Genomic DNA, 8,191 nt, shown 5'->3' with positions numbered 1-8,191 from the left:
TATAAATGAATATCAATACAGGCCTAACTTTTCAATATTAAAGTCACTGGAATTCTAGCTATTGATGGTGTATGATTTTTTTAACCTTAATACATTTCCCAGCAAAACTGGAAATTACTGAAAATGATGCCCTTTATGTAGTAAACACTTAAATATGGTAGTTCAAAAGTGAGCCTTAGTTTAATAAAAATAATATTTGAAAAAAGCAACATGTTCTTATATAACACATAAGACTATGTTGCCTTTGATCGTGACCAAAAAATATTCAATAGCCTCAAACACCTTTTTAGAAACAAATGTTCATCCTGAGCCTGATAAAAGTTTATCTTCGTCATAAAGTTCTTCCTTTTAATGTTTTTATTCAACATATTTTTATTATAAACTTTTCCTTTCCTCAACTCCTCCCAGATTCTTATACCTCACTACCCACCCAACATCCCATTCTCCACTAATCAAAAATATATAAAAAACAATAATCAAAAATCATGAGAGAGAGAGAGAGAGAGAGAGAGAGGGAGGGAGGGAGGGAGGGAGGGAGGGAGAGAAGAGAGAGAGAGAGAGAAGAGGAGGAAAAGGAAGAGAAGAAAAGAAGAAAAGGAGGAGGAGGAGGAAGAGGAGGAAAAAGAAGACCCAACCAACAACATAAACCAAAACCAAAAAAAGACAAAAAGTGCATGAGAAAATGTGGAGTCTGTTTTATATAGGTCAATTACTTATGGGACTGGGACCTGCCCTAGAGGTGTGGTTAGTATACCCCAATAAGACTCCATTGGAGAAAACTGATTTTCCTTTTTGCAACAAGTATCAATCGCCCACAGCTTCTTGATCAGGAGTGGGAATTTTTGTGTGCACCTTCCCTTTGCAGTGTTTAGATTGTCTGATTTAAACCTCTGTAGGTCTTGTTCATGGTGTCATAGTCTCTGTGAGGTCATAGGTATATAGGTCCAGTTGTTCCTCAAAAATACTGTTCACAGAGTCATCCACAACCAAGAGAAACCATTTTGGAGCAAGTGAGGTAACACAGAAGAAGCTTTAAAGGGTACTCTAGATATGGTAGATGAGCAAGAAAGCTGGGAAGAGAAAATCTTACAGGAAAGCTGAAGAGTAGAAGCATGGATTCATTCAAAATGTGTGAGAATAACAAAGGTGTAATCACAGCATTTACAGGAAAGACAGAGGTTATGAGGGACAGGAAAGTTATGAATACAGATCTATTAAAATGTAATAATTCAGTTATACATTGGGCTACATGCTACACAAAAGCTTGGAGTTAGAAATGATTTTTTTTCCCTAAAACACAGTGCTTTATTTTCACTATTCATCAGAAGTAGGGGGAAAATCTATTAAAGTAGAAAAAAGCATTAGTTATTTTAGAACTTCCTGAGAAATTCCCAGCCCATCGCCACAAGATCAGCACAGGCCTCTGGGACCTTTAGAATTCTGTGCCTGAAACTTTGGAAGAGCAAGAAACTATAAGACCTGGTTTCAGTCAATCACAAATTGCTTCTCCTCTTATTTCCTCAGCTTGTTCTGAAGTAATACAAAGACAAGACAGAATCAACTCAGGAAAGGAACATCATGACTCTGTTACTGACTGATATGTAGCTCTCTCTAAGTAACCTATATTATTTGTACTGTTTCCTTATCTGTAAACTTGTGATGGGCGGCATAAGAATAGACATATGCTGCTTCTTACACAACATAGTTCTTGACATGAACATGTCTTCTTTCATTTTAGGGCTGACACACAATACCTTAAAATTATTAAACTGTGTAATTATTGTGATTGTACCTAGGTGTACTATGAAGACCAAAAAGCAATAACTTAAAATGGGGTCATAGATATTTCCTGCCTCCTGTCATCCAGCATTTAATTAACAAAGATGAATGGTTATATCATCTTCCCCTATTTTGTAGTCTTATCATTAAGCAAAAATTCAAATTAACCTACTTTAACCTGTGTCAAATTGAAATTTTTAAGTTTCCTGAAATACATATTTTTTCTAGCCATTCTTATAATCAAATATTTGATGGTTATATAATGTTAACAAAGTTGTATACAAGGTAACCATAGAAATCTTAATAGTGATAATCATTATAAAACTCTTCAATAAACCTGCTGTTCCCATTAATGACAACAATGCATACAAATAAGCAAGACCCAGAGGACAGTAAAATCCCAATACAAAACCAAGAGAAAACCCTGAAAAGCAAGCAAGCACAATGTGAATTTCCTTTATAACAGTAATTTATAAGGTAGATAGCAAAAACAAGACCAAACTATAAATTCACAAGAAAATTCTGTCCCTTTAGGGATAAAAGTTAGAAGCAGGCCAGCTTTAGCATAGTAGATGTATTCCACAAGTGACTATATCGTATTTCCTACAAGAAAGTCAGTACTTCTATTGTGAGTGACAGGAACGTGAGAGATATGTGACCACATGACAAATGAGCATGAGAGCCTGGAGGATAAACATGGCATTAATTAATGACGGAAATATGGCATTTCTGAAGAGCTCAAGGTGGAGAAAAGGAAATAATTGGGTAGACTTGTTTAAGAAGCTTTATATAACAGATTTAATTTGTTGAAAACTGTTTAAAGTTTGATTGTTAGATACTTTTTATGAAGGATTAATATCTGTGGACTATTTATGCAGTATTTATGCAGTACTGATACCTTATTCTCCTTGACAGGTGTTTTAATAGGTTATATCAGCATGTCAATAATCAAGAGATGGTGTTAGATGTTCTGTGTGCAGAATAAATTTTTATCATTGTTTTCAGATTATAAACAAATCATTTACAATATTTTTCTTTCTTTTCTTTCTTTCTTTCTTCCTTCCTCCATCCCTCCCTCCATCCTTCCCTCCCTTTTTTCCTTCCTTCCTTCCTTCCTTTTGTGCACAATATGTGTATTTGTGTAGGTGTGCAATGATGCACATAGATGTAAGAGGAGAGATAACTCATGGAGGCTGATTCTCTTCTTTCCCCAAGTGGATCTGTAGTGGAATAATTTCCAATGGGCTTACTATTGATTTTCTCTTAGGTTATTTTGCATAAGGAAATCTATTGGTTGTTTGATACTCTCAAACGTGAACTGTGAGTATTTGTTAACATGTCCAACCATTTGATGTCTTATGGTGTCTTGAATTATTTTATAAAATACTGTGTTTCGAAAATGACTGAAAAAGACAAAAATCTCATTATGATTCTCCCAAATGATCATGTTTTATGGTTTTATTTTTCCCTCCAGGATGACAGCATATTCGTAGAAATCCTTTGGGGAAAGCTTCTAGCCATGTTCTATCAGTTCTGTGTAATTAACTTTCTCTCTGGTACTACATCTTCTAAGACTGATACTATTGAAATTAAATGTTTTGAGTGCATTTTTTTCTTCTGACCTGGCTTGCATAGCCAATTGCCTGCCTCATAAAGAGTACAAGACATACAGCTTGGTGTCCCTGAGTTGAGAACAGTGAACAAGTACACCAGCATGTCAAACACAGCTTATCTCGATGTTTTAAAGATGTGTCTACAACACCCTGAAACTTATGCTTCATTCTTAATTCTCTAGTAGGATTCTCTCAATGGCATGCCTTGATTTCTATGAGGACATCACTTTACATTCCCTTCAGGTTTCCTTCCTTTGCTCCTTCCTTTCTTCCTTCCTTTTTTATTTATCTCTTTGCTTTTTCCTCAGTTCCCCCTCTCTCTTTCTTTGTTCATTATTTTGTAATTGGAAAGGTTGATTATATGGGGCACAGAGGTACATATATTCACGAATAAACACTAAGGTAACCAGGAATGTTAAATAGGCAGAGATGTGTCTTCAAAGAAAGAAATGCCTAACTTGTTTTCCACCATGAAGTCTAGGAATGGATATGGTTAATAGCCTGGTGAGCTTTGTAGCCATCAGTTGCCAGTGGTTTAGAAAGTAACCTCTGGCTTCATTTGGGTCATACCAGTCAACAAAATAGTCTTTTTGTATCAGAGGAGACTTGTCTATTCCTGGGCTCTTAAAAAGAAATCTATAAGGCATAGAAGTTGCTCATATGCACTATGTGCAAATAACAGGGCACAAAATAGAATCCACCCGCATCCATATTCATAGGGCTTCCCTTGATATCCATGGAAATGATTTTTCATAACATTATTTATTCTTTAAATGTATTTATAGCCCTCCCTATTGAAATTCTATCTCTAACCATACCCTTCACTCTGGTAAATAACTGCTTTTTGGATAAACTTTTTTTTTATGAAATTGCTACTTATACTGTACTTCCTACAGGCTATAGAGGTTTATGTGGGATAGGCAGTATTACACCCATTTTTCTCAGTAAATATTTGTTCTCTATCTACAGAATTAAGAGAGCTCACTGTAAAAAAGAATGTGATGATGATGATGATGATGATGTGTGTGTGTGTGTGTGTGTGTGTGTGTGTGTGTGTGTGTGTGTGTGTGTGTGTATCTATTGGATCCTCCTGTAATGGTTGCAGCCACAATGGCTTATCTATTGCCAATCCCAGGAATCATTATTGGAATAAAAAGAGATGTCTCAATGATGACCTGTATGATTAGTAAAATTACTAATATTATAGCAAAATATTAGCAGAAGTTAATCAAGAGCTGGGTGAGTTGAAGAGAAGAGTTTTACAAAGTAGGGCTATTATAGATTTTTTTTTTTGGCTAAAGCATAATCTTGGTTGTCAATAATTTTGTGGCACGTGTTCCTTTCATGTGTCAGATACCTCTCATACTAACGATGGTCAACGCTGTGATTTGAACAAAGAGATAAACAAAATCATCCAAGAGACCTTTGGCCATCACAGTTTCAATGGCTTTCTCCTTTACTTAGTCCTGGTAAGTATTCGTATAATTCTCTCATGTTTGCCTATATTAATTAGACTAGCCATGCAGGTAGTGCATTCAACCATGACCTCTATTACAGCCAACATTTTTGCTTTAAAATAAGGGGCACAGAAGTTTGTTTGCTCACAGATAACACTAGGGAAAACAGGAATGTTAAACACGCAGGATTGTCTCTTCAAAGGAAGAAATGTATCAACTGGTTTCAGTCCAGAAGGCTGGGAATGGCTGTGGTTAATAGCTTGGTGACCTGTGTGTTATGTGTACAACTGAAACCACACCAGATCAACCCTCAGACCCTTAAGATGTCAAAGGCAGTCAATCTATAGAATCTATCTTTATTGAAGATGGATTGATAAAGCCTTGCACTTTATTGTGCACACATAATTGAGTCAATTATTACCAGGAAACTTCTTTTTTTTTTCTAAATTGTGCTGTACCTTACTATGTCTAAATTAAACCTCCCAGTGTCAGGCTCTTGACTTTTAAATCAACGCCAGCTACTTGTATCCAACCAGACTTCCTTCGTGCTGCACACAGATCAACACTCTGCTGGCCATGATATTTTCAGAGACCTACAAAGTTGCTAATAATGTGTTTACCCCAAGACCTGCTAGCACATGCATAAAGGCTTCTCATATAAAGGAAATCCTATGTTTGCTGTACAATCAAAGTCTTGCATTGTGGAAGCTTGAGTACATTCATACCATTCTTTTGCTTGTAATTATTCAGTTACAAAGCCTATGCCAAGTGCAGTATTCAACAAACTTGTTATTGTCAGGTGACTAGACTCTAGTCATTGACACAGTACTGCAAGTACAAAAGGAAGAATGAGATATGCTCCATGTACCATGGGTATATGCATGATGGGAGCATAGTCCATGGCTGTTGAAGTTCTCGTTATGGCCACCATTGCATTTCCCCTGACGAATTTTCACCCAGTGAGCACACTGTGGTCTAATATGGTATTCTTGTTTTCTAATGGCACCAAGCTTATTTCAGATTTATAGGACTTCAGTTATGTAATATTCTCCCTCACCTTTTATAGAACTCTCATTTTCCTTCTAAGTTCAGTGGATATATTTTAAAACCACAGTTCCTTGTACTTTCCATCCTATTTTATGTCATTTAAGGAAATGAAAACAAGTCTTCTTTCAAGTCTATTTTTGATTTAACACAAAACAATACTTAGTATGTCAGTCTGTGATAATTATTTTTTGTCATGGAAACCTTGACTAGGGGGAAAAATGGAAAGAAAAAGGGACATACAGAAAAGCTAGAGTCAAATGGGCTCTGTACACATGATGGAGTGGCACCATTTACAACACAATCCATGACCACAGCACAATATTTCCTATAGCAGAGGGCAGGAGTTTGCTGGCATCAGTAGGAAGTGTCTGTGGGCGAGCAGTCTAAAGCTGTAGTTACCTAGGAGGAAGAAGCTGCAGTTGCTATTCTTTCCTCACACTGGTCAATAGTTCAAGAACATTTGAATCTGGTCTAGAGGAAGTCTTTGCAATTCTGAGCCTGACTGGTATGGGGAAAGCATTGCCAATTTCCCATAGGTTTGAAGTGTTGGTTGTAGAAATGGCCATGCTCGTGTCAACAATATTTTTTTCACTCAGACCTTCATCTATTCTTTGTCTGTTTACTCAAGGCTTCCCTGATTCCCCACAATCCCCACCATGTATTGCTGTAGAATATTAGTTTAAGGTGGATTAGTTTATGCTGTGGAACATTTGTTTGATGTGCTTAATAAATTAATTTAAATTAACATTTGTTAAAGATGTTTTGCATTCTCTTATGTTACATTTGTTTGACTTTTGAAGCTGTGTTACTGTGCCTGTCTAAAACACCTGATGGTCTAATAAAGAGCTGAATGGCCAATAGTGAAGCAGGAGAAAGGATAGAAAAGAGCAAGAGAACAAGGAGAAGAGGATGCTATGGACCAGGCACCCACCAACACGGCAAGCCATGGAGGAAGATTGAAAGTAAGATATACATAAGTAAGAAAAGGAAAAAGCCCAGAGGCAAAAGGTAGATGGGATAATTCAAAGTTAAGCTGTCAAGAAACAAGCCAAGTTAAGGCTGGGCATTTATGAGAAAGAATATATTATATTTCCATGTGTGATTTATTGGAGCTGGATGGCAGGAACCCAAAGAGCCAAAAGAGCAAAAACAACCAACAACAATGTGCTGTGGGATGGTCTGTATGTCAAATAAAATACTGATTGGCCAGTGGCCAGGCAGGAAGTAGGTGGGACAAGGAGAGAGGAGAATTCTGGGAAGCGGAAGGCAGAGGCAGAGGGACACTGCCAGCTGCTGCCGCCATGACCAGCAGCATGTGAAGACGCCGGTAAGCCACTAGCCACGTGGCAAGGTATAGATTTATGGAAATGGATTAATTTAAGCTATAAGAACAGTTAGCAAGAAGCCTGCCACGGCCATACAGTTTGTAAGCAATATAAGTCTCTGTGTTTACTTGGTTGGGTCTGAGCGGCTGTGGGACTGGCGGGTGACAAAGATTTGTCCTGACTGTGGGCCAGGCAGGAAAACTCTAGCTACAACAATGTATAGTAAATATATACATATATAATTTGTACAAAATTACATGTAATAATGATCAATTCACAGCCTTTTGGCTACAACCAAGTGTGGTATCTGTTCTTTTCAGTTTAATATTTGATGTCTTCTATATGAAGGCAATTTTTAAATGTATTTGGGGGCTGGGAGATGGAATAGGGTCTTGCTCCACCCATTCCACGCACTGACCTGGTATTGCACTACCTGCATGATCATTGCATCAAAATATTTTCCATAATAAATAAAAGTGAAAAAAATTAGATTTGCCCACAAGTCTCAGTGATCTTTCTAACTCTTTCCATACAAGCTCAATACTTACGGGATGTGTGATCATGCCCAAATATTGATGTGGGTGCTGAAAATTTGAACCCAGGTCCTCATGCTTCCAGATCAAAAGCCCTTACACCCCAAGTCATCTTCTGAGTCTTAACTATACCATATTTTAAAGAATGATTAGTTAGCTTCATTGTATTCTCAGGACAAAGGAGTTTAAGTCACACATAGAAACACATGAACAGGTTGAAGATAAGTTAAAAAGTTAAGAAAATAAGTTAAAAAGTATGTTCTCTTTTCTAAACATATTTATGTAAATTATTTGTTTGCAACACTTTGCTTGTAATGTTGGTTGTATTGAATGAAGTTCAAGTTGGGCCAATCATCTGCTTCATAGGCAAGAGACAGCTCATGCTCAGTTTAATTTTAGAAACTATCCCACAAAAGTTACATTTCTGATATTTTCTT

The 8,191-nt window shown here is 36.9% G+C and overlaps 1 non-coding gene across 1 annotated transcript; it reads left to right on the top strand.

Annotated features, from left to right (window-relative positions):
• Positions 1-7,489: 7,489 nt before the first annotated feature.
• LOC121822639 (U2 spliceosomal RNA) lies at positions 7,490-7,676 on the top strand. Its single transcript, XR_006063811.1, has one exon. It is a non-coding gene; the product is annotated as a U2 spliceosomal RNA (small nuclear RNA).
• The last annotated feature ends 515 nt before the right edge of the window (positions 7,677-8,191 follow it).

The sequence above is a fragment of the Peromyscus maniculatus genome, chromosome 14 (genome assembly GCF_049852395.1).
Source record: "Peromyscus maniculatus bairdii isolate BWxNUB_F1_BW_parent chromosome 14, HU_Pman_BW_mat_3.1, whole genome shotgun sequence".
Taxonomy (NCBI): domain Eukaryota; kingdom Metazoa; phylum Chordata; class Mammalia; order Rodentia; family Cricetidae; genus Peromyscus; species Peromyscus maniculatus.
This window is presented reverse-complemented; position numbering and strand designations above follow the sequence as displayed.